We start from the raw sequence: 24,774 nt of genomic DNA, 5'->3' as shown, positions 1-24,774 counted from the left end.
CATTCCCGCACCCAGAAGGTGTTCGATGAAATGCTTGATCCACTAGTTCCTGAGATATGCGTCTCTATCCCAAGGGATTAGCCGTTTAGAGCGTTTATTGACTTTATCAGTCTGTTCTTATTGCCTGCATAGTTAGATTCCGTTAATGGGAATTAGTCTGGGCTAGCTTTGCTTGAAGATTTCTATCACGGGAGTGAATTGATCTGTTGTTGAACCTGTTGTCTAGGGATAGCTTGATTGCGCTTGTTAACCATTCGAATAGGCTAGGATACCACTCTACTCGATTACCCCATCCTTAGGAATTTCTCGTCTATCTTATTTCTCTGTTTTATCGTTATCGCTTAATCGTTCTCATTGCCTGTTTCTTAGTTTTTACAATCACTCGACCAACTTACTCGACCACACCCAGTGTCTGGCAACAGACTGTGTAGTCGAGTAAGATTGTCTTGTTTCCTATCTATTACTCGACCAGTATACTCGACCACATCCAGTGTCTGGCAACAGACTGTGCAGTCGAGTATAGCTGTTTCATATCTTGTCTGTTACTCGACCTGTTACTCGACCACATCCTACTTCTGGCATCAGCCTGTTGTTGTCGAGTGATTTTAGTAATTCTGTTATTGCTTCTGTTTTCTGCATGTTCGCTTAGGACTGTTAGAAACCCCAAAACTGTTATTGCTTGGCTTGACTTAGTGACTTCTGATCACATCTCATCTGTTTGCATCACACCCATTTGGATTGACACCTAAAATACTACAATGACATGATTGGTGTTTTAGGATAATTGCATAAAAACATATTATCAATTTGGCGCCGTTGCCAATTGGGTGTTTGTTTGCTATATTTGAGATTTTAGAATACTTAAGATCAAGTTCTTTTTCAATTTTTCTGAAAGTTACTAACTTTGTGTTTGTTCTGTTTGTCTGTTTTGATTCAGGTACTACGAATCACTAGCTTCAACAATTGGTACTCGTTGTATGCAAACACGGTCACGAGGAAATCAGAATCTCCTGTTCAACGATAACATCGACCGTATTGCACGCCGACTCAGAACACAGACAGAAACAGACACAATGGCTGCAGTTGTTGATGAGCAGGTGCAACCAAACAACATAGGTGCAGGCGATGCACCACGCAACCACAATCAGCGTAATGGCATCGTGCCTCCACCTGTGCAGAACAACAACTTTGAGATCAAGAGCGGTCTCATTGCCATGGTTCAGAGCAACAAGTTCCACGGCCTCCCTATGGAGGATCCACTCGATCACCTGGACGAGTTTGATAGGCTCTGCAGCCTAACAAAGATCAATGGAGTCAGTGAGGATGGCTTCAAGCTCAGATTGTTTCCATTCTCTCTTGGAGACAAAGCACATCAGTGGGAAAAGTCACTTCCTCAAGGCTCTATCACCTCATGGAATGACTGCAAGAAAGCCTTCTTAGCTAAGTTTTTCTCAAACTCCAGGACTGCGAGACTACGAAATGATATCTCTGGTTTCACTCAGACGAATAATGAGACTTTCTGTGAAGCATGGGAGTGCTTCAAGGGTTATCAGACGCAATGTCCTCATCATGGTTTCTCCAAAGCTTCACTTCTCAGCACTCTCTACAGACGTGTCCTTCCAAAGATCAGGATGCTTCTAGATACCGCTTCTAACGGGAACTTCCTCAATAAAGATGTTGAAGACGGATGGGAGCTGGTAGAGAACTTGGCTCAGTCGGATGGCAACTATAATGAAGATTATGACAGAAGCATCCGCACCAGCTCTGATTCTGATGAGAAGCACCGCAGGGAAATGAAAGCCATGAATGACAAACTGGACAAGCTACTCCTTGTGCAACAGAAGCACATTCATTTTCTGGGTGATGATGAGACGTTCCAAGTTCAGGATGGGGAGACTCTGCAGTCAGAAGAGGTCAGCTATGTGCAGAACCAAGGAGGTTACAACAAAGGTTTCAACAACTTCAAGCAGAACCATCCCGAACGTTGCAAACCCGCAGGACCAAGTCTACCCTTCACAGCAGCAGAATCAACCCAAGACCTTTGTTCCATACAACCAAGGTCAAGGGTATGTTCCTAAGCAGCAGTATCAGGGCAACTATCAGCAGCAACTTCCACCACCTGGGTTCACACAGCAGCAACAACAACCAGCTTCAACAACTCCAGATTCAGACTTGAAGAACATGTTACAGCAGATTCTCCAAGGACAAGCTGCAGGAGCAATGGATCTCGCCAAAAAGATGGCAGAAATCCACAACAAGGTTGAATGTACTTTCAACATCTAAATATCAAACTTGAGGCACTTACCTCTAAGGTAAGATACATGGAAGGACAAACAGCGTCAACTTCTGCTCCAAAAGTAACAAGACTTCCAGGAAAGTCCATATAGAATCCGAAGGAATACGCCACCGCTCACGCTATCACCATCTGTCATGATCGAGAGCTGCCTACTCGACATGTCTCCACATCAATCACCGAGGACAATGATGTTCAGAACGGGGAGGCTTCTACTCAGATTGAAATTTCAGTGGTTGGACTCGACCATTCAGCAGGATCCCGTTCCAACCTAGACGAGAAAGCAACCATCACTGAGAGGATGGTAAAACGATTCAAGCCAGCACCACTACCTTCACGTGCTCTTCCATGGAAATTCAGGAAAGCATGGATAGAAAGATACAATTCTCTTGCAGAGAAGCAGCTTGATGAGATGGAAGCAGTGATGCCTCTAATAGAAGTGCTCAACCTAATCCCGGATCCTCACAAAGATGTGAGAAAGTCAATTCTGGAAAGGATCAAGATTCATCAAGATTCAGAAGATAAATGTGATGCTATTCCGTCTAGGACCACTGTTAAGAGGAGTGTTCAAGAAAAACTGGAAGATCCAGGAACTTTCACTCAACCATGTTCCATCGGCCAATTGGTTTTCAGCAATTGTCTTTGTGATTTGGGAGCTTCAGTAAGCTTAATGCCACTCTCAGTGGCAAGAAAGCTGGAATTCACTCAGTACAAGCCTTGCGACCTGACTTTAATCCTTGCTGATAGGTCTTCAAGAAAACCCTTCGGCCTTCTACAAGATCTGCCAGTAATGATTAATGGAGTGGAAGTGCCTACGGATTTCGTTGTGCTTGATATGGAAGCAGAACCTAAGGATCTTCTAATCCTGGGAAGACCTTTCTTAGCCTCAGTGGGAGCGATGATAGATGTCAAAGATGGGAGAATAAGTCTCAACCTTGGGAAGCACATCAAGCTGCAGTTTGACATCAACGAAACTTCGCAAAGGTCAGCTTTAGAAGAAAGGATCAGGGCTCAACCTCAGCCTTCAAATTCAATCACCAGACCAAGCACAGCCTCTACACCCGACTTGCGAGATCTCAAAAAGAAATCTGATGAGCAAGAAGAGACCATAGAGAAGCTAGCTCAGACAGTTGAGGAACTTAAGAGTAAACTGGATCAGATGTAAGAGATAGCTCAATCCAAATGCGGGAATAACACTATCCCGAGAAAAAAGATTACTTCAAGATGGTCTGAGGAGATAGATTATCCACCAGAAGAGAAAGAGGCCTATTTCGAGGAAAGAAGAATTGAGTATTCGGCTACTCATCTCTCAAGAGAGGATGCTGAATATGATGATGAGATCAGAGAGGACTATGCAGACCCTCTCTATCACCCATTTTCTTCTTTATGAGTGTGAGGAGTCAAGCTAGAGACTTTAAACAAGCTCACTTGGGAGGAATTCCCAAGACTGTTTCTGTAAATAAAACTTTTATTTTCTCGTTATTTTTGATTTGTTTTTGGTTGTGTTTGTGATTCTCAGGAACAGAGAAACAGCGTGGAGGTAGAGTAAAAATTTAAAAATTTTACTCTACAGAGCAACAGGGGATCGAGTATTCCAAAAATTCAAGAATTTGAAAAAACCTCTGTTGCACTTAGAGGCCATGAGGTCGAGTAAACTGGTCGAGTATTAGTGATGATTCTAAAAACCAAAATTTTGAAATCATATCTATGCTCGACCAACAGAAGCTACAGAGACTTACAGGGAGTTTAACAAGTTTACAGAGGATTACAGAAGGTTCTAGTCAACAGAAAACAGTGCTTCAGGACAAATAGATAGAACGTGGCCCACCACCTCTCACCTTTGTTCCCCCACGCGTTTTAAGAGATAGCAAAATCTCTTCCTTCCTTCCCCACCACTCGATCTCACCTTATCCTCTCTCACCGACATCATCTCTCTCCCTCTCCAAACACTCGACCAAGAAAATTCACTCTACCTCACGTTTCTCACTCGACCAAACCTCACCATCTCTCTTCCTCTCCAAACACTTGACCGCACCATCACACTCGACCTCACCGTTCACTCGATCTCTCCCCTCCGACTTCACCATCCCTCGCTGCTTTGTCGCCCTCCCTCTTACTCGACCAAACCTCACTCGTCATCTCTCTCACCGCCTCCCATTCACTCGATTGCAACGTCCTCTTCTCCATCCGCCGCTTACTCGACCTCGCCGTCCCAGCTCTCACCGCTCACGCCTCCGCCTTCTTTTCACTCTCCTTCACTCGACGATAGCACTCCACCCTCGTCGTTCTCTTCTTTCTCACCACTCGACGTTCACTCGACCACTCCGCCCTTTACTTCGCCGAAAACTTCACCGTCTCATCATCGTCTCCTTCTCACTCGACCGCTACTCGACCTCATCTCCGCTTCCACCATTCACTCGACCACATCGCAATTTGGACAAAGAAGCTCTTCATTCGATTTTCGACAAACGGCCAGAGTTTCTCTCTCTCGTTCTCGCGAGCCAACTCGACTTTGCCGGAGCTTCTCGCCGTTCACTCGACCTCGCCATTCACTGCGCCTCCATTCGTCTCTTTACTCGACCGCTCCTCAAACCGCCACCGTCTTCTCTAAATTTGCCGTTTACTCGACCACGCTGTTACGTCTCTCATTCTTCTACACTCGACCGCTATACCCGAAGCCACAATCTCAGTGTACTCGACCGTTTCACTCGACCGCGTACTTGACTGGTTTAGTATTTGTGTTTATTTGAACTAACATATTGATATTTGGTTTTGAGTTACATTCTTTTTCAGGGAATCAATATGAGTAACTATAGTGGCGAATCCTCCATGGATGCGGATTACAACGTCGATGAAGCTGAATCTTGGTCAACTGGACCAGAGAGAGAGCGACAGGCTTATGAGAGCTTCAAAGCTGAGACCCAACGCTCAGTAGCTCGACGCAATGAAAGGAGAGCTGAGATTGCTAGAGGAAAGAGAGCAATGACCAGCAGATATGAGTTGATCGACGAAGATATTGACGTCGAGTATGAGCCTGAGTCATGGCACAGAGAAACGAAGCTGTTGAACAAGCCTGATGAAGTTACAATGGAGGAGTACATCAGACTTTTCGAGCTGAACGACTTCTGGGGAACGAGGTACCCCTGTTATGAGACTTTAGCCCAGCAGGGGCTACTGGAGGACGTACAGCACTTATTCGAGAGGTGCCATCTGGAGACGCTGATGTCTTACCCGTACGTCGCTTACAGGAAGGAAACAATAGAGTTTCTCTCCACTCTGCAAGTGGAGATGTATCAGAGACTTACTGCAGATGAGCTGGAGAGTGAAGGGTTGGGGTTCTTGACTTTTTCAGTTAACGAGCAGCGTTACCAGCTATCTATCAAGAGCTTGGAAGGATTATTTGGTTTTCCCAGTGGAAAGGGAACTAAACCCAAGTTCGAGAGGGAAGAGTTGAAGGATTAGTGGTTAACCATTGGGAACGATTTGGCACTCAACTCTGCAAGGTCTAAGAGCAACCAGATTCGAAGCCCTGTGATCCGCTACTATCAGCGCTCAGTAGCGAATGTTCTGTACCCCAGGGAATCTACAGGCACCGTGTCTAACACAGACATGGAGATGATTGATTCTGCACTCAAGGGCATTCTCCGGAGAACAAAGGGGAAGAAGGTCCCAAAGGGCGACCTTAATGATACACCACCGGTCATGCTTCTATTGATCCACCTGTGTGGATACAGGAAGTGGGCGCACACCAACGGGAGGAAGAAGGTGCGAGGAGCCCTTTCTGTAGGTGGCGTTGTGACACTGATTCTGATTGCATGTGGTGTACCTCTCACGTCTCTAGGGTTTGATCCGAGGATGATGGATTTAGATCACTTGCGTCGTTGTGAGTTTCTGGAGTACGACATGGTTGGCGATTTCTATCGCTACAAATTCGAGCACTCCCTGACCTGAACAGCCAACATTTTGCTTCCCTGCATCGAGGCCACAACCATACTTCAGGGTGAGAACAATGACTTTAGACCTGCGCGTGATTACCTCTACTTTGAGAGCGCTACACCGACTGATGACAATGTCCTTACGACGGAAGCTACAGAGGATGATATTGCTGAGACGGATGAGGATAGGAAGGAGGAGTATGATACGAGCATGTATCATTTCAGTGAGCACGTACCTCCAGCGCCAGAGAGCAAGAGCTTGAGTGAAGCTCATAGAAACAACAGTAAGTTGCAGAGGTGGTGCAAGAAACAAGATAGGCTACTTATCAAGTGCTTCAAAGCCATCACGTTTCTGACGGACAAGATAAGCTGCTTGTCTTCTACTATAGCTATTCCGCAGGGAGAGCGTCCTCAGGACATGCCTTCGAGGAGATATGACGCGCCAGGGCCAAGTCATCACAGGCCTGAGCCAAGTCACCACAGGCCTGAGCCTAGTGACCGAGTAGTCCCACCAGTCCCTGCGAGGCATTCATCATTCGAGCCTCGGGAGCTCGGGAGAAAGAAGAAGGCTGCACTCGCTCGGTCTGGCAGCAGGAGTACACGACTTCTCCAGTCCCGTAGCTTATGCGACCGCGGTGCTGGCCGTAGCAGAAGAAGAGAGGTCGAGTATCATCAGAGCGGTGCTGGCTGCGACGAAGGAGCAGAGGTCGAGTACCCCCAGGGGGAAGCTGAGACACAACAGGGAGATTCTTCGATGGCCTGGGAGCAATCACAGGCAGCTATTGACGACCAACTCCGCTCCTTCTTCCACTGAGGTATGCACCTCACTCCACCATTGTAATATACCATCTCTTGTTTTTATTTTGTTTTCGTGATGTGTTTTGTCCTGAGTACTCTCTTCCAAATTTGGTCACACAGTGGACTGTGTTATTTAAGTTTGGGGGAGGGCTCAGGAAGTGTGTGTTGCATTGTATATAATCTTGGGTCTGCATTCATCTAAGGCATAGAAAAACCAAAAAAATAGAAAAATTTCAGAAAATGATTTCACAAAAATAGAGTGTTCATGCAGTTGCATTGCATTTAGGATCGAGTCTAGAGTGTTTCCTTTAGGATTGTTGCATATGCATAGGGGATAATGATGAGATAGCCTTGTAAGCATTTTGGTTCACCAGATAAGCTCAGTGCCCTCGTTGTTAGTTTTTTGATGCGTTGTCATTGAAATTGAAGTAAAAACTGCACCATGCCTAGATTGCTCTACTCGACCACACTGTTAGGATCTGATATCATTCCCTATCAATTTGAACTTGAATCCGATTTAGAATTATCATGTCTTGGCATCAAATTTGAACTCATGGATACCCTAAAATACTTGGATTTTCTTACTCATTTTAACCACCCTTGTTGATCCAAGTAGCTGACTCTCCTTATAAGAGCAGTTAACCCATACCCAAACCTGAACTTTCTTGCAAGCCCTATATCACTTGTGAGTGTTTGTGAGGTCTTATTTCGATTGAGCTTGGTAGAAAGTGTTAGGTTCGTAACGACAGAGATAGTGTCTCATGTAGTTCTAGTTCGCGTTCTTCGGACTGGATAGGACTAGGTCGGCGCTTATATCATGGGTTGGGATGTGTTTAAAATAAAAGAGGGAATTCATTGTTGATGAGGAAAGGGAAAGAATTCTAGGGGAAGTAAGCTAAAGAAGTTAGAAATCTAGTAAAGGTTTTGGGAATGTTAAAGAAAAGAATGAGGTTCTTGTTAGCTAAAGAAGAAGGGTTAAAAGCCTTTCGTTTTAAAGAAAAAAAAAAAAAACAGGAGCCTTAGTTGTTAAAGAAATCCAAACCCGCTAGATGTATCAGAGCGTTGAGAAAGCTTCTCCTAGAGTTAAGAGAAAAGAAAGAATGATATGAAAAAGAGTTTGAAAGATTCATGAGTGCAAAGGGTAGAGTTAAGTTGGGACAGGAGTTGAGATTACCGTTAGAACTTCATTGTTATACTCTGGGTAGATGGGATCTTATCTCTGTATGCATAACTTGGGACTTACCTTTAGCATTCTACTAAAGCTCAATCATTCTTGAGGGATCCCCTGTTACTTAAGCCTATTCTATAAGGGACCATCTTTGTCTCTTGACCTTCACCTTAGCCAAATGAGTTCATTGATGATGCATTGCTTGATTCACGTTCCAGAACTAATGAATGTTAAAGGGATTGGTAGATTTGAAAACATGTGTAGGTCGAGTATAAGAGACGGATTTATTGATAACAAGGCATGGCTAATGTTTTTGAGTAGAATTCAATCATATCGCATTTTAGAACTACCAACTTGGACATTAATTTTATTTGCTCTATCATATGCTTTGGTTCTGAGTCCCCGCCTTCACTCCTCTCATTCAACTATGTCTTCCTAATTGCTTGAGGGCAAGCAAAGACTAAGTTTGGGGGAGTTGATATGTCTATAATTTGCATGTTTTCAGTGTCCATTCATCATCGTTTTGAGTCCAGTTTCGTATCATTCATCACTGTTTGATATCATTTCTCATCATTCTTGCATACTTTGCATGATTAGGATAGCTTTGCATACATATTGCATTTCTGAGTTGTTTTCAGGTGATTTGGAGCTGTTTGAGAGCAAATTGGAAGAAACGAGCCAGAACCAGAAGACATACTCGACCCCTAGGTCGAGTGACTTTGGAGCCATTCTTCCCATCCACTCGACCACCAGGTCGAGTAACCTCAGCTCAGGCCACTCGACGACATTACTCGACCCAGGGGTCGAGTAATCAATTCGCCACACCACCTGACCACACTCGACCATTCACTCTACCACGTTACTCGACCCCCTGGTCGAGTATCATCACTCACCACCATCACCATCACTCGACCGGACACTCGATCACGTCTTCACAGTCTACTCAAATCCGCACTCAACCAGACAAGCTAAGCACAAGGAAGAGAAGAGGAGAAGACAAAGTGTTTGGAAGCGGCCTAGACCTCCATCGGATCACGAAGCCCATCTCGGCCCATTATCACTCTATGGGCCGGGCGATTAGGTTATTGGCCCGTCTACTATCATTTTATTTTGTTTGGTATAAATAGATGTCTTAGGGTTCTGTCATGAGACATCTAGTCGACATTGAGTTTTTTTTGCTTCAGTTTTATTTTCTGCTTTACTCTACTGCGCCGCTTTTGCTTCTGCAACCTGTAATTCAAGATTTTTCCAAGTTATTCAGATTCCGCGTTTGATTTCATCTGTCATCTTGTTTCTCTACTCTTTATCTCTTTACTTATGCAATATTATCATTTATCTGTGTTTATGTCCTTGAGCATGTTGTTTGAGTAGTGACTTAGAATTCTTAGGGATGGGATAGAGTAGTTGTGGAATCCGTAGTCTGTAGAATGGTTAAGTCTTAGAATTGATTGAATCCCTTTAGGACTAGTTGCGTTTACTGCTTATTTCTTTCTGATCAACTGGAATTCGATCCCAAGCATTCCCGCACCCAGAAGGTGTTCGATGGAATGCCTGATCCACTAGTTCCTGAGATATGCGTCTCTATTCCAAGGGATTGGCCGTTTAGAGCATTTATTGACTTTTTCAGTCTGTTCTTATTGCCTGCATAGTTAGATTCCGTTAATGGGAATTAGTCTAGGCTAGCTTTGCTTGAGGATTTCTATCACGGGAGTGAATTGATCTGTTGTTGAACTTGTTGTCTAGGGATAGCTTGATTGCGCTTGTTAACCATTCGAATAGGCTAGGACACCACTCTACTCGATTACCCCATCCTTAGGAATTTCTCGTCTATCTTATTTCTCTGTTTTATCGTTATCGCTTAATCGTTCTCATTGCCTGTTTCTTAGTTTTTACAATCACTCGACCAACTTACTCGACCACACCCAGTGTCTGGCAACAGACTGTGCAGTCGAGTAAGATTGTCTTGTTTCCTGCCTGTTACTCGACTAGTATACTCGACCACACCCAGTGTCTGGCAACAGACTGTGCAGTCGAGTATAGCTGTTTCATATCCTGTCTGTTACTCGACCAGTTACTCGACCACATCCTACTTCTGGCATCAGCCTGTTATGGTCGAGTGATTTTAGTAAAATTGTTATTGCTTGGCTTGACTTAGTGACTTCTGATCACATCTCATCTGTTTGCATCACACCCATTTGGATTGACACCCTAAGTACTACAGCGACATGATAGTGCTTTAGGATTAATTGACCATAAAAACATATTATCAGACATCACCACTTCACTTCACCACTCGACCACGAGGTCGAGTGCCCTCATCTTCATCACCAGACCATCACTCGATCACATCACTCGACCATGAGGTCGTGTGTCTTCACCTCCATCATCGGACCACCACTCGACCTCATCACTCAACCTGGAAGTCGAGTATCTTCTGACACCACTCGATCACATCACTCGACCCCCAGGCTGAGTGACTTCATCCCATTGCCAGACCTCTACTCGACCTCATCACTCTACCTGGATGTCGAGTATCACCATCACCACCACTCGACTGCATACTCGATGACAAGCTTCAGAGCCTTCTTCATTCCGCACTCAACCAGACACTCGAGCACAAGGAAGAAAAGAAGACTCCAGCTATTCACTCGACCTCTCACTCGACCACGTGGGTCGAGTACAGTTCTTAACCCGTCCTAATACTTCGTCGTTTTGAGTATTAGGGTTTCAGGATATTTGGCTATAAGTAGCATGTACTTCACATTTTCGTAGACAAGAAGTTTTTATCTAGTTTTATTTCAGCAGAACTTGTGTTCTAGACTTTTTGTAATCCGGATTTCTCTTTATCTATTCAGTATTCAGTTTCTGTTCTTGCTTTCGTTTACTGTTGTTCATTTTGTTATCATCCTGTTGTTACATTGTTGTTATCATGTTTTCAATTTGTTCAACGTTTATGCTTTCTTTTATGATGTCTGAGTAGTGAATAGGTTTCTGAGGATGGGTTAGAGTAGTGTAGAATTCTCAGTATGCTAGGTGATTGAGTATTGGTTGATAGATCCCTTCTGGATTAGTTGTACTTAATGCCTATTGCTTTCTGATCAACTGGAATTTGAGCCCAGACATTTCCACGCCCAAAAGGTGTTCGATGAAATGTCTGAACCACTAATTCCAGAGATTCGTGACCCTGTACCAAGGTATTGGTTGCAGGGAGCGTTTTGGCTTTAACTTGTTGATTCGTAATGTCTGTTAGGTTAGCTCTCGTCAATGGTGATTGAGTCTGGGACTAGGTTAGCTTGAGAGTCTCTGTTGCGGTGGCACTTAGATTTGGTTAATGAACTTGTTGTCTAGGGTTAATTTATTGAGCATGTCAATCACTTGTAAACTGAGGAAATGAAACTACTCAATTACCCCATCCTTAGAAATTCTTTAGCTGATTGATTTTATTGTTTACTCTACTGTTGTGTACTGCATCCTGTCATTTGTTGATTTTATAGTTTCTATCAATTTGGCGTCGTTGCCAATTGGGTGTTTGTTTGTTACATTTGAGATTTCAGACTTGCTTAGATCAAGTTCTTTTTCAATTTTCTTTTCAGTTACTAACCGTGTGTTTTTCTTGTTGTCTTCTTGATCCAGGTACACCTCTGTTGTATGCGAACTCGATCAACCGGTAACCAGAACCTCCTTTTCAACAACAACATCAACCGCACAGATCGCGAACTCAGAAAAAGGAGAACCACAGTCAACCCTGTACCTCAGCAACCACTCCAAATGGCTGAAGAACAGAATCAACAAAATGGCCCTGCCAACATTGGTGCTGGAGATGCACCACGTGATCACCGTCAGAGGAAGGGAATTGCACCTCCTGCTATCCAGAACAACAACTTCGAGATTAAGAGTGGTCTCATCTCGATGATTCAGGGGAACAAATTCCATGGTCTGCCAATGGAGGATCCACTCGACCACCTTGATGAATTCAATAGGCTCTACAACCTAACGAAGATCAATGGTGTTAGTGAAGACGGATTCAAGCTTCGTTTGTTTCCTTTCTCCTTGGGCGACAAAGCACACATGTGGGAGAAGAATCTGCCCCATGACTCAATCACCACCTGGGATGATTGCAAAAAGGCTTTTCTATCAAAGTTCTTCTCCAATGCCAGAACTGCAAGACTCAGAAATGAGATTTCTGGTTTCTCACAGAAGATTGGTGAAAGCTTCTGTGAAGCATGGGAGCGTTTCAAGGGTTACACCAACCAATGCCCTCATCATGGCTTTACCAAAACCTCTCTGCTCAGCACACTTTATAGAGGAGTCCTACAACGCATCAAAATGCTTCTGGATACCGCCAGCAATGGGAATTTCCAGAACAAGGATGTTTAAGATGGCAATTACAACGAGGACTGTGATAGGACCGTCAGAGGAACAGCTGACTCTGATGACAAACACAGGAAGGATATCAAAGCGCTGAATGACAAGCTGGACATGATTCTTCTTAGCCAGCAGAAGCATGTGCACTTCCTTGTTGATGACGAGCAGTATCAAGTCCAAGATGGGGAGGGTAACCAGTTGGAAGAAGTCAGCTACATCAACAACAACCAGAGTGGCTATAAAGGATACAACAACTTCAAAACCAACAATCCCAACCTCTCCTACCGCAGCACCAACATTGCTAATCCTCAGGATCAGGTGTATCCTACACAGTAACAACAAGGTCAGAACAAACCTTTTGTTCCCTACAACCAAGGTTTCGTTCCTAAGCAGCAATTCCAGGGGAACTACCACCAACCACCACCACCTGGATTTGCACCTCAGCAAAACCAAGGTCCTGCTGCTCCTGACGCTGAAATGAAACAGATGGTCCAACAGCTGCTACAGGGACAAGCATCTAGCTCAATGGAAATTGCTAAGAAATTATCTAAATTGCACCATAAGCTGGACTGCAGCTACAACGACCTGAATGCCAAAGTGGAGGCATTGAATACCAAAGTCAGATACTTGGAAGGCCAATCAGCATCTACCTCTGCACCAAAAGTTACAGGACTTCCAGGAAAGTCCATACAGAATCCAAAAGAGTATGCAACCGCTCACGCCATCACCATCTGTCATGATCGAGAGCTGCCAACTCGACCTGTCCCTGATTTCATCACTGGGGACAGTGATGTTCAAGAAGGGGAGGCTTCTACTCAGGTTGAAGTCTCTGTTGTTGAATTTAACCATTCTGCTGGTTCTCGCCATCTCACTCAATTCACCTCGGAAGAGAAGGCCGCCATAATCGAGAGAATGGTAAAACGATTCAAACCTACTCCACTACCCTCACGTGCTCTTCCGTGGACATTCAGGAAAGCATGGATGGAGAGATACAAGTCTGTTGCAGCGAAGCAGTTGGACGAGATTGAAGCAGTAATGCCACTAATGGAAGTTCTTAACCTGATTCCTGATCCTCGCAAAGATGTGAGAAATTTAATACTGGAAAGGATCAAGATGTATCACGATTCAGATGATGAAAGTGACGCCACTCCATCTCGAGCTGCTGGTAAAAGGATTGTTCAAGAGAAATTAGAAGATCCTGGATCTTTCACTCTACCATGTTCCATTGGGGAATTTGCTTTCAGCGATTGTCTGTGCGATCTCGGAGCCTCTGTTAGCTTGATGCCACTCTCTGTGGCAAGAAGGTTAGAGTTCATTCAGTATAAACCTTGTGACCTGACTTTGATCCTTGTGGATAGGTCTTCTAGAAAACCCTTCGGCATGCTGAAAGACCTACCAGTCATGATTAATGGAGTAGAAGTGCCTACAGACTTCGTGGTGCTGGATATGGAAGTAGAGCATAAGGATCCCTTAATACTGGGAAGACCATTCTTAGCTTCAGTGGGAGCAGTGATAGATGTCAGAGAAGGGAAAATAGGTCTCAACCTTGGAAAGCACATCAAGTTGCACTTTAACATCAACAGAACTCCACAAGGGTCAATAGAAGATGGAAGAACCTCTGGAAATGATAGAGCGATCTCAGGAGAAGGATATGAGACTGAAAGAGTGAAAGAACTTAAAAAGAGGTCTGATAAGCAAGATGAAACTATAGAGAAGCTAGCCCACACTATTGAGGAACTTAGGAGTAAGCTGAATTAGATGCAGAAGAAAGCTCAACCTAAAGGAAGCCTATTTTGAAGAGAAGGGGAATTGAGTATTCTGCTGCAGACCTCTCCACGGAGGACGCTGGGTATGATGATGATACTAGAGAGGACTATGCAGACCCTCTCTATCATTCATTTTCTTCTTGATGAGTGTGAGGAGTCAAGCTAGAGACTTTAAACAAGCTCACTTGGGAGGAAGTACCATGACTATCCTTGTAAATAATTCTTACTTTCTTGTTATTTTTTATTTGTTTTGGTTGTGTTTGTGGTTCTCCGGAAGAAAGGAGTAACGTGCAGGTAGAGTAAAAATTCAAAACTTTTACTCCACTGATGGCCTAGAGATCGAGTATAGTGGTCGAGTATGAGTGATGTTTAAAAACCTAAAAAAAAATTAAATCATCATTTTACTCGACCAACAGAAGCTACAAAGTCTTCCAGGGAGTCTTTCAAGTTTACAGAGGATTGCGGGATTTCCTGGAGTTTTTCTAGTGAACAGAGAATACACAGAAGAGACAAGAAGACATTCTGGGACCCGCCGCTGACGCCCATGTCCTCCATGCAACAGACCAAAGGACAGGAAATCTCTCCTCATCTCTTCTCCTCCACTCGACGTCAACACCATCACTCGACCTCCATCCCTCTTAACTCGACCTCATCACCTCGTTTTCTCCTCCACAACCCCATAAACTCGACCCATCACTCTCATTCATCACCACCAACAAACAAAACTCTAAACCACTCGACCCCATACCTCTTGAATCAACGCTCCTTTATCTCCTTTACTCGACCTCGTCACCTCCTCCTTAACACCTCATAAACTCGACTTTATTTCTCCCACTTCTCTCCCATAAAACAGTCGACCTCCAAACCCATCTCCTCCCCACAACCATCACTCGATCGCCGCTTCTCACCGCCTCTCCATCATCGTTGCCTACTCACTCTCTCCAAGGAAACAACTCGAGCTCTCCATTTCACTCACTCGACCTCTCCACCATCAACCAACCAAATTGATTCTCCTCCATTACAGCTTCACTCGACCGCCGAACATTTATCACCTTTAAGCTCCTCATCTCTCCATCGTTTCCAACGCCGCTGCTCTCATCCCACGAAAGCTCGTCATCTCCTTTCACTCAACAACGGTTTACTCGATTCAGCAACCATACACTCGATTCCTCATCACCTTCTTCGTCCAAGCATCACTACTCGACCTTGCCTAATCACTCGACCTCACCATCTATCTTCGTCTCTCATTTGCTCAACAAACAGTCATTTCTCCTCTCCAAGGAATACACTCGACCTCAACACAGCTTTCTCTAGCTCATAACTCCACTCAACTTCACGCCAAGAGCACCTCCGTTTCTCCACCACCGATTCAACAACTCGAATCACCGCTCGTCTACCTCCACTCGGCCTTCCGAAAACACTCAACCGCAAGTTCACAAAACCGAAAAAAAAAAAAAAAAAAAATTGGTACACTCGACCGGTTTACTCTTTTGGTTTGTGTTTTTGGTTTTGTTGGAACTAACGTATTAACGTTTATTTTTGAGTTACATTTGTTTTCAGGTTTCATCATGAGTAACTACAGTGGAGAATCCTCTATGGACCCTGACTACAATGTGGATGAAGCTGAATCCTGGTCCGCTAGACCGAGAGAGCAACATGTTTTCCAGAGCTTCAGGGATGAATTCGAACGCTCTGCAGCCCGACGTAATCAGAGAAGAGCTGAAATCGCCAGAGGAAAGAGAGCGATGTCAAGAAGATATGAGCTGATTGATGAGGAAATCGAGACTGAGTATGAGCAAGAGTCATGGCGCAGGGAGACGAAGCTGCTGAACAAACCCGACGAGGTTACAGTGGAGGAGTATATCAGGTTCTTTGAGGCTAATGACTTCTAGGGAACGAGGTATCCGTGCTATGAGACTTTAGCCCAGCTGGGGTTACTGGAGGACGTACAACATCTGTTCGAGAAGGGTCATATGGAGACACTCATGTCTTACCCTTATCCTGCTTATAAGGAGGAGACAACCGAGTTTCTTTCCACGCTGCAAGTGGAGATGTATGAGGCACTCACAGACTTTGAGCTGGATACCATGGGGTTAGGCTTCTTGACGTTCTCAGTGAATGAACAGCGGTATGAGCTTTCGATCAAGAAGTTAGAAGAACTGTTTGGTTTCCCTAGTGGAAAGGGAACCAAACCCAGATTTGACAGAGAGGAGCTTAAGGATTTGTGGGCCACTATAGGGAACAATCTACCGCTAAACTCGGCGCGGTCTAAGAGCAACCAAATCCGGAGTCCTGTGATCCGCTACTTTCAACGATCGGTTGCCAACGTCTTTTACTCCAGGGAGTCTACAGGCACCGTGTCTAACACAGACATGGAGATGATAGATTATGCGCTTACAGGGATTCTCCGCCGGACGAAGGGGAAGAATGTCTTGAGAGGAGATCTCAACAACGCACCACCAGTAATGCCTCTGTTGATCCATCTGTGTGGATACAGGAAGTGGGCGTTGACGAACGGGAAGAAGAAGGTGAGAGGAGCACTATGCGTGGGTGGCGTTGTGACGCCAATTCTACAAGCTTATGGAGTACCGCTCAAGGAACCAGGGTTGGCACCGAGGATGATGGACTTGGATCATTTGCGCCGATGTGAGTTCTTGGAGTTTGACATGGCTGGCGACTTTCACCACTACAGGTTCGAGCATTCATCGATTAAAATCGCCAACATTCTTCTCCCCTGCATTGACGCTACTAGGATTCTCGAGGGCAGAACCATTGACTTCAAGCCTGCGCTTGAAGAACTTTATTTCGAGGCTAGTCCGCCAACTGAGGAGATCAGTTTTACCGAAGGAGCTACAACAAAAGATATTGATGAGACTGATGATATAGATGAGGCTGAGTTTGACACGAGCATGTATCATTTCAGTGAGCATATACCTCCTGCGAGGGAAAGCAGGAGTTTGAGCGAAGCTCACATGAACAACAGCAAGCTGCAGAAGTGGTGCATGAAACAGGACAAGTTACTCGCCAAGTGCCTCAGGGCTATCAAGTTTATGAAGAACAAGCTCAGCTGCACCTCTTCTACTATAGCTATTCCGCAGGGACATCTCCCTCAGGACATGCCTTCGAGGAGATATGACGCGCCCGAGCCAAGTCGGCGCAGGCATGAGCCTAGAGAGCAGGAGATTCCGCATGTCCCTGCGAGGCATTCATCATTCGAGCCTCGTAAATCAGAGAGGACGAGGAGGACCACACTCGCTCGATCTAGCACTAGGAGCGGACGACTTCTGCAGTCTCGTAGTTTACACGACCGTGGTGCTGGCCGCAGCAGAAGGAGAGAGGTCGAGTATCCTCAGAGCGGTGCTAGCCGCCACATAGCTGATGAGGTCGAGTACCCACCTGCTGGAGCTGATACAGAACAAGGTGGTTCATCTATGGCCTGGGAGCAATCACAGGCAGCCATTGACGAGCAACTACGTTCATTCTTCGACTGAGGTAAGTGCCTCACTTTACCATTGTATTATACCATCTATTGTGATTTGTTTCTTCATTTTTTTTGTTTCTATGATTGGATTTGTCCTGAGTACTCTCTTCCATGTTTATTCGCACAGTGGACTGTGTGATTTAAGTTTGGGGGAGGGCTCAGGAAGTGTGTGTTGCATTGTGTATATTTTTGAGTCTGCATTCATCTAAGGCATAGAAAAACCAAAAAAAAATTGAAAATTTTCGGAAAATGATTTCACAAAAAAAAGAGTGTTCATGTAGTTGCATCACATTTAGGATCGAGTCTAGAGTGTTTCATTTAGGATTGTTGCATATGCATAGGGGATGATGATGAGATAGCCTTGTAAGCATTTTGATTCACCGGATAAACTCAGTGCCCTCGTTGCTAGTTGTTTGTTGCATAGTCAATGAATTTGAAATAAAACTGAACCATGCCTAGATTGCTCTACTCGACCACACTATCATGATCTGATACCATTCCCTATCAATTTGAACCTGAATCTGATCTTTAATTATCATGTCTGCATCAAATTTGAACTCATGGATACCCTAAAATACTTGGATTTTCTTATTCATTTTGATCACTCTTGTTAATCCAAGTAGCTGACTCTCCTTATTAGAGCAGTTAACCCAAACTCAAACCTAGACTTTCTTTCAAGCCCTATATCACTTGTGAGTGTTTGAGAGGTCTTATTCCGATTAACTTGGTAGAAAGTGTTAGGTTCGTAACGATAGAGATAGTGTCTCATGTAGTTCTAGTTCGCATTTTTCAAACTAGATAGGAGTAGGTGGGCGCTTATACTTTGGGTTGGGATGTGTTTAAAAAAAAAAAAAAGGGGGTTGATTCATTGACAAGAAAAGGTAAAAGACTCTAGGTGAAGTAAGCTAAATAAGCAGAAAAAGTCTAGTAAAGGTTTTGGGATTTGTAAATAAAAGAAAGAGTTCTTGTTAGCTATTGAAGATGGGCAAAAGCCCTTGGTTTTAAAATGTTAAAAACAAGAACCTTAGTTGTTAAAGAAATCCAAATCCGCTAGATGTATCAAAGTGTTGAGAAAGTTTCTCCTAGAGTTAAGAGAAAAGAAAAGAATGATTAGAAAAAAGGTTTAAAAGATTCATGAATGCAAAGGGTAGAGTTTAGTTCTTGTATTGGGATTGGAGATGGGATTACCATTAGAGCTTCATTTGATGTACTCTGGGTAGATGGGATCTTATCTCTGTATGCATAGCTTGGGACTTACCTTTAGCATTCTACTAAAGCTTAATCATTTTTTGAGAGATCCCCTGTTACTGAAGCCTATTCTGTAAGGGACCATCTTTGTCTCTTGACCTTTTACCTTAGCCAAATGAGTTCTTTGATGATGCATTGCTTGATTCACGTTTTAGAACTAATGAATGTTAAAGGGATTGGTAGATTTGAAAACTTGTGTAGGTCGAGCATATGAGTCGGATTGATTGATTGATGAGGCATGGCTAACGTTTTTAAGTAGAATTCGATCTTGCAGCTTAGAACTTTCAACTTGGACATTGATTTCATCTGGTCTATCTGGTGTTTTGGCTCTGAGTCCCCGCTTCCAAACCTCACCTCCAGCTTGTTCTTGATTGTTTGCTTGAGGGCAAGCAAAGACTAAGTTTGGGGGAGTTGATAAGTGTGTATTTTGCATGTTTTGAGCATCCATTTGTCATCATTTTAGCATCATATCATCACTGTTTTATACCATTTCACATCATTTGTCATCACTTTGCATGTTTAGGATAGTTTTGCATGCATGTTGCATATTTGCGTTGATTTCAGGTGATTTGGAGCTGTTGACGAGCTATCTGGAAGAAGCGGACCTGATCATGACAAACCACTCGACCAAGAGGTCGAGTAGGAGCTTCAAGATCTCAAGAGACCACTCGACCCCCAGGTCGAGCAGAGGACATCACCACTTCACTTCACCACTCGACCACGAGGTCAAGTGCCCTCCTCTCCATCACCAGACCATCACTCGACCATGAGGTCGAGTGTCTTCACCTCCATCATCAGACCACCACTCGATCTCGTCACTCAACCTGGAAGTCGAGTATCTTCTGACACCACTCGGTCACATCACCCGACCCCCAGGCCGAGTGACTTCATCCCATTGCCAGACCTCTACTCGACCTCATCACTCTACCTGGATGTCGAGTATCACCATCATCACCACTCGACTGCATACTCGATGACAAGCTTCAGAGCCTTCTTCATTCCGCACTCAACCAGACACTCGAGCACAAGGAAGAAAAGAAGACTATAGCTATTCATTCAACCTCTCACTCGACCACATGGGTCGAGTACAGTTCTTAACCCGTCCCAATACTTCGTTGTTTTGAGTATTAGGGTTTCGGGATATTTGGCTATAAGTAGCATGTACTTCACATTTTCGATAAGAAGTTTTTTATCTAGTTTTATTCCGCAGACTTTGTGTTCTAGACCTTTTGTAATCCGATTTCTTTTTATCTATTCAGTATTCAGCTTTTGTTCTTGATTTTCGTTTACTGTTGTTCATTCTGTTATCATCCTGCTGTTACACTGCTGTTATCATGTCTTCAACCTGTTCAACGTTTATGCTTTCTGTTATGATGTCTGAGTAGTGAATAGGTTTCTGAGGATGGGTTAGAGTAGTATAGAATTCTCAGTATGCTAGGTGATTGAGTATTGGTTGATAGATCCCTTCTGGATTAGTTGTTCTTAATGCATATTGCTTTCTGATCAACTGGAATTTGAGCCTAGACATTTCCGCGCCTAAAAGGTGTTCGATGAAATGTCTGAACCACTAATTCCAGAGATTCGTGATCCTGTACCAAGGTATTGGTTGCAGGGAGCGTTTTGGCTTTAACTTGTTGATTCGTAATGCCTGTTAGGTTAGCTCTCGTCAATGGTGATTGAGTCTGAGACTAGGTTAACTTGAGAGTGTCTGTTGCGGTGGCACTTAGAAACCTATTATCATTTAATGCACCTGTTCAACCTTGTTGATGAAATGCTTCCCGCCATCACTGATGAAATGCGAATTCCTGGAGTTTGCAATGGTTGACGATTTCCACAAGTTCAGGTTTGAGCACTCTACAGACAGGAGAGCTAACATCCTTCTCCCTAGCCCTGAGGTTACACGGATAATAGAGGGAGATAACATTGATTTTAGGCCTGAGGTTGGACGCCTCTACTATGAGAACGCTCCGCCATTGGATGAGGATGAATTTCTTGAAGAAGCTGCTTCGGATGGGATGGATGAAGATAGGGCAGTGGAGTTCGACACTAGCATGTATCACTTTGGTGAACATGTACCTCCAGCGAGGCAGAGCAAGAGCTTGACTAAACCTCATAAGAATAACAGTAAATTGCAGAAGTGGTGCAAGAAGCATGACAAGCTGATCGCCAAGTGTTTCAAGCTTCAAACAGATAAGCTGAGTTGCTCTTCCTCCACCACTGCTATTCCACAAGTACAACCTCCTCTGGAGATGCCATCGAGGAGATTTAATGCACCTGCGCACAGGCCTGAGCTTAGCGAGCAGAGAGTCCCACATGTCCAGGCTAGGCATTCGTCATTCGAATCCCGGGAGCACAAGAGAAGAAGGAAGGCTACACTCACTCGATCTAGCAGCAGATCACGCCTCATTCACTCGAGGAGATCACTCGACTGCGGTGCTGGCCGCAGTAGAAGGAGAGAGGTCGAGTATCCTTAGAGCGGTGCTGGCCGCCAGAGAGCTGATGAGGTCGAGTACCCACCTGTTGGAGCTGATACAGAACAAGCCGGTTCTTCTATGGCCTGGGAGCAATCACATGCAGCCATTGACGAGCAACTACGTTCATTCTTTGACTGAGGTAAGCTCCTCACTTCACCATTGTATTATATCATCTATTGTGATTTGTTTCTTCATTTTTTGTTTCTGTGATTGGATTTGTCCTGAGTACTCTCTTCCAAGTTTATTCGCACAGTGGACTGTGTGATTTAAGTTTGGGGGAGGGCTCAGGAAATGTGTATTGCATTGTGTATATTTTTGAGTCTGCATTCATCTAAGGCATAGAAAAACCAAAAAAAAATTGAAAATTTTCTGAAAATGATTTCACAAAAGCAGAGTGTTCATGTAGTTGCATCACATTTAGGATCGAGTCTAGAGTGTTTCATTTAGGATTGTTGCATATGCATAGGGGATGATGATGAGATAGCCTTGTAAGCATTTTGATTCACCGGATAAACTCAGTGCCGTCGTTGTTAGTTGTCTGTTGCGTAGTCAACGAATTTGAAATTAAACTGAACCATGCCTAGATTGCTCTACTCGACCACACTGTCGTGATCTGATACCTTTCCCTATCAATTTGAACCTGAATCTGATCTTTAATTATCATGTCTGCATCAAATTTGAACTCACTGATACCTTAAAATACTTGGATTTTCTTATTCATTTTGATCACTCTTGTTAATCCAAGTAGCTGACTCTCCTTATTAAAGCAGTTAACCCAAACCCAAACCTAGACTTTCTTTCAAGCCCTATATCACTTGTGAGTGTTTGTGAGATCTTATTCTAATTAAGCTTGGTAGAAAGTGTTAGGTTTGTAACGACAGAGATAGTGTCTCATGTAGTTCTAGTTCGCATTTTTCGGACTAGATAAAACTAGGTGGGCGCTTATACTTTGGGTTGGGATGTGTTTAAAAGAAAAAAAAGGGGGGTTGATTCATTGATAAGAAAAGGTAAAAGACTCTAAGTGAAGTAAGCTAAAGAAGCAGAAAAAGTCTAGTAAAGGTTTTGGGATTTGTAAAGAAAAGAAAGAGTTCTTGTTAGCTATTGAAGATGGGCAAAAGCCCTTGGCTTTAAAATGTTAAAAACAGGAACCTTAGTTGTGAAAGAAATCCAAATCCGCTAGATGTAACAAAGTGTTGAGAAAGCTTCTCCTAGAGTTAAGAGAAAAGAAAAGAATGATTAGAAAAAGGGCTTAAAAGATTCATGAATGCAAAGGGTAGAGTTAAGTTCTTATATTGGGATTGGAGATGGGATTACCATTAGAGCTTCATTTGATATACACTGGGTAGATGGGATCTTATCTCTGTATGCATAGCTTGGGATTTACCTTTAGCATTCTACTAAAGCTTAATCATTTTTTTTTGAGAGATCTCCTGTTACTGAAGGCTATTCTGTAAGGGACCATCTTTGTCTCTTGACCTTTTATCTTAGCCAAATGAGTTCTTTGATGATGCATTGCTTGATTCACGTTCCAGAACTAATGAATGTTAAAGGGATTGGTAGATTTGAAAACTTGTGTAAGTCGAGCATATGAGTCGGATTGATTGATTGATGAGGCATGGCTAACGTTTTTAAGTAGAATTCGATCTTGCAGCTTAGAACTTTCAACTTGGACATTGATTTCATCTGGTCTATCTGGTGCTTCGGCTATGAGTCCCCGCTTTCAAACCTCACTTCCAGCTTGTTCTTGATTGTTTGCTTGAGGGCAAGCAAAGACTAAGTTTGGGGGAGTTGATAAGTGTGTATTTTGCATGTTTTGAGCATCCATTTGTCATCATTTTAGCATCATATCATCACTGTTTTATACCATTTCACATCATTTGTCATCACTTTGCATGTTTAGGATAATTTTGCATGCATGTTGCATATTTGTGTTGTTTTCAGGTGATTTGGAGTTGTCGACGAGCTAACTGGAAGAAGCGGACCTAATCATGACAAACCACTCGACCCAGAGGTCGAGTAGGAGCTTCAAGATCTCAAGAGACCACTCGACCCCCAGGTCGAGTAGAAGACACCGCCACTCTACCACAACACTCGACCCCCAGGTCGAGTGTCTTCATCTCCATCTCATGACCACCACTCGATCACATCACTCGACCCCCAGGTCGAGTGACTTCATCTCCATCTTCTGACCACCACTCTTCGAGTGACTTCATCCCATTGCGAGACATTCACTCGACCTCATCATTCCACCTGGATGTTGAGTGTCACCATCACCACCACTCGACTGCATACTCGATGACGAGCTTCAGAGCCTTCTTCATTCCGCACTCACCCAGACACTCGAGCACAAGGAAGAAAAGAAGACTACAGCTATTCATTCAACCTCTCACTCGACCACATGGGTCGAGTACAGTTCTTAACCCGTCCCAATACTTCGTTGTTTTGAGTATTAGGGTTTGGGAATATTTGGCTATAAGTAGCATGTACTTCACATTTTCGATAAGTTTTTTATTTAGTTTTATTCTGCAGACTTTGTGTTCTAGACCTTTTGTAATCCGGATTTCTCTTTATCTATTCAGTATTCAGCTTTTGTTCTTGATTTTCGTTTACTGTTGTTCATTCTGTTATCATCCTGCTGTTACACTGCTGTTATCATGTCTTCAACCTGTTCAACATTTATGCTTTCTGTTATGATGTCTGAGTAGTGAATAGGTTTCTAAGGATGGGTTAGAGTAGTATAGAATTCTCAGTATGCTAGGTGATTGAGTATTGGTTGATAGATCCCTTCTGGATTAGTTGTTCTTAATGCATATTGCTTTCTGATAACCTGGAATTTGAGCCCAGACATTTCCGCGCCCAAAAGGTGTTCGATGAAATGTCTGAACCACTAATTCCAGAGATTCGTGACCCTGTACCAAGGTATTGGTTACAGGGAGCGTTTTATCTTTAACTTGTTGATTCGTAATGCCTGTTAGGTTAGCTCTCGTCAATGGTGATTGAGTCTGAGACTAGGTTAACTTGAGAATCTCTGTTGCGGTGGCACTTAGATTTGGTTAATGAACTTTTTGTCTATGGTTAATTTATTGAGCATGTCAATCACCTGTAAACTGAGGAAACGAAACTACTCAATTACCCCATCCTTGGGAATTCTTTATCTGATTGAATTCTTTGTTTCCTCTACTGTTGTTTACTGCATCCTGTTATCTGTCGCTTAATTTCTGCAATTCTTTCTTGTTACTCGACCTC

The 24,774-nt window shown here is 43.7% G+C and overlaps 9 pseudogenes across 9 annotated transcripts; all 9 read left to right on the top strand.

The window, feature by feature from the left end:
- Nucleotides 1–977: 977 nt before the first annotated feature.
- AT5G32512 lies at nucleotides 978–3,728 on the top strand (annotated as a pseudogene; the record flags this gene model as incomplete). Its single annotated transcript has 1 exon — nucleotides 978–3,728.
- A 1,367-nt stretch (nucleotides 3,729–5,095) lies between these two features.
- Nucleotides 5,096–7,042, top strand: AT5G32511 (annotated as a pseudogene; the record flags this gene model as incomplete). The annotated part of the gene is made up of 1 exon: nucleotides 5,096–7,042.
- A 1,741-nt stretch (nucleotides 7,043–8,783) lies between these two features.
- Nucleotides 8,784–9,368, top strand: AT5G32515 (annotated as a pseudogene; the record flags this gene model as incomplete). The annotated part of the gene is made up of 1 exon: nucleotides 8,784–9,368.
- A 1,010-nt stretch (nucleotides 9,369–10,378) lies between these two features.
- Nucleotides 10,379–11,001, top strand: AT5G32510 (annotated as a pseudogene; the record flags this gene model as incomplete). The annotated part of the gene is made up of 1 exon: nucleotides 10,379–11,001.
- An 841-nt stretch (nucleotides 11,002–11,842) lies between these two features.
- AT5G32505 lies at nucleotides 11,843–14,461 on the top strand (annotated as a pseudogene; the record flags this gene model as incomplete). Its single annotated transcript has 1 exon — nucleotides 11,843–14,461.
- A 1,459-nt stretch (nucleotides 14,462–15,920) lies between these two features.
- AT5G32495 lies at nucleotides 15,921–17,816 on the top strand (annotated as a pseudogene; the record flags this gene model as incomplete). Its single annotated transcript has 1 exon — nucleotides 15,921–17,816.
- Nucleotides 17,817–19,473: 1,657 nt separating this feature from the next.
- AT5G32490 lies at nucleotides 19,474–20,275 on the top strand (annotated as a pseudogene; the record flags this gene model as incomplete). Its single annotated transcript has 1 exon — nucleotides 19,474–20,275.
- Nucleotides 20,276–20,871: 596 nt separating this feature from the next.
- On the top strand, nucleotides 20,872–21,793 carry AT5G32488 (annotated as a pseudogene; the record flags this gene model as incomplete). The annotated part of the gene is made up of 1 exon: nucleotides 20,872–21,793.
- Nucleotides 21,794–23,020: 1,227 nt separating this feature from the next.
- Nucleotides 23,021–24,123, top strand: AT5G32489 (annotated as a pseudogene; the record flags this gene model as incomplete). Its single annotated transcript has 1 exon — nucleotides 23,021–24,123.
- Nucleotides 24,124–24,774: the final 651 nt, after the last annotated feature.

The sequence above is a fragment of the Arabidopsis thaliana genome, chromosome 5 (assembly GCF_000001735.4).
Source record: "Arabidopsis thaliana chromosome 5, partial sequence".
Classification (NCBI taxonomy): domain Eukaryota; kingdom Viridiplantae; phylum Streptophyta; class Magnoliopsida; order Brassicales; family Brassicaceae; genus Arabidopsis; species Arabidopsis thaliana.
The sequence above is the reverse complement of the archived record's forward strand: the minus strand, read 5'-3'. Positions and strand labels throughout refer to the sequence as shown.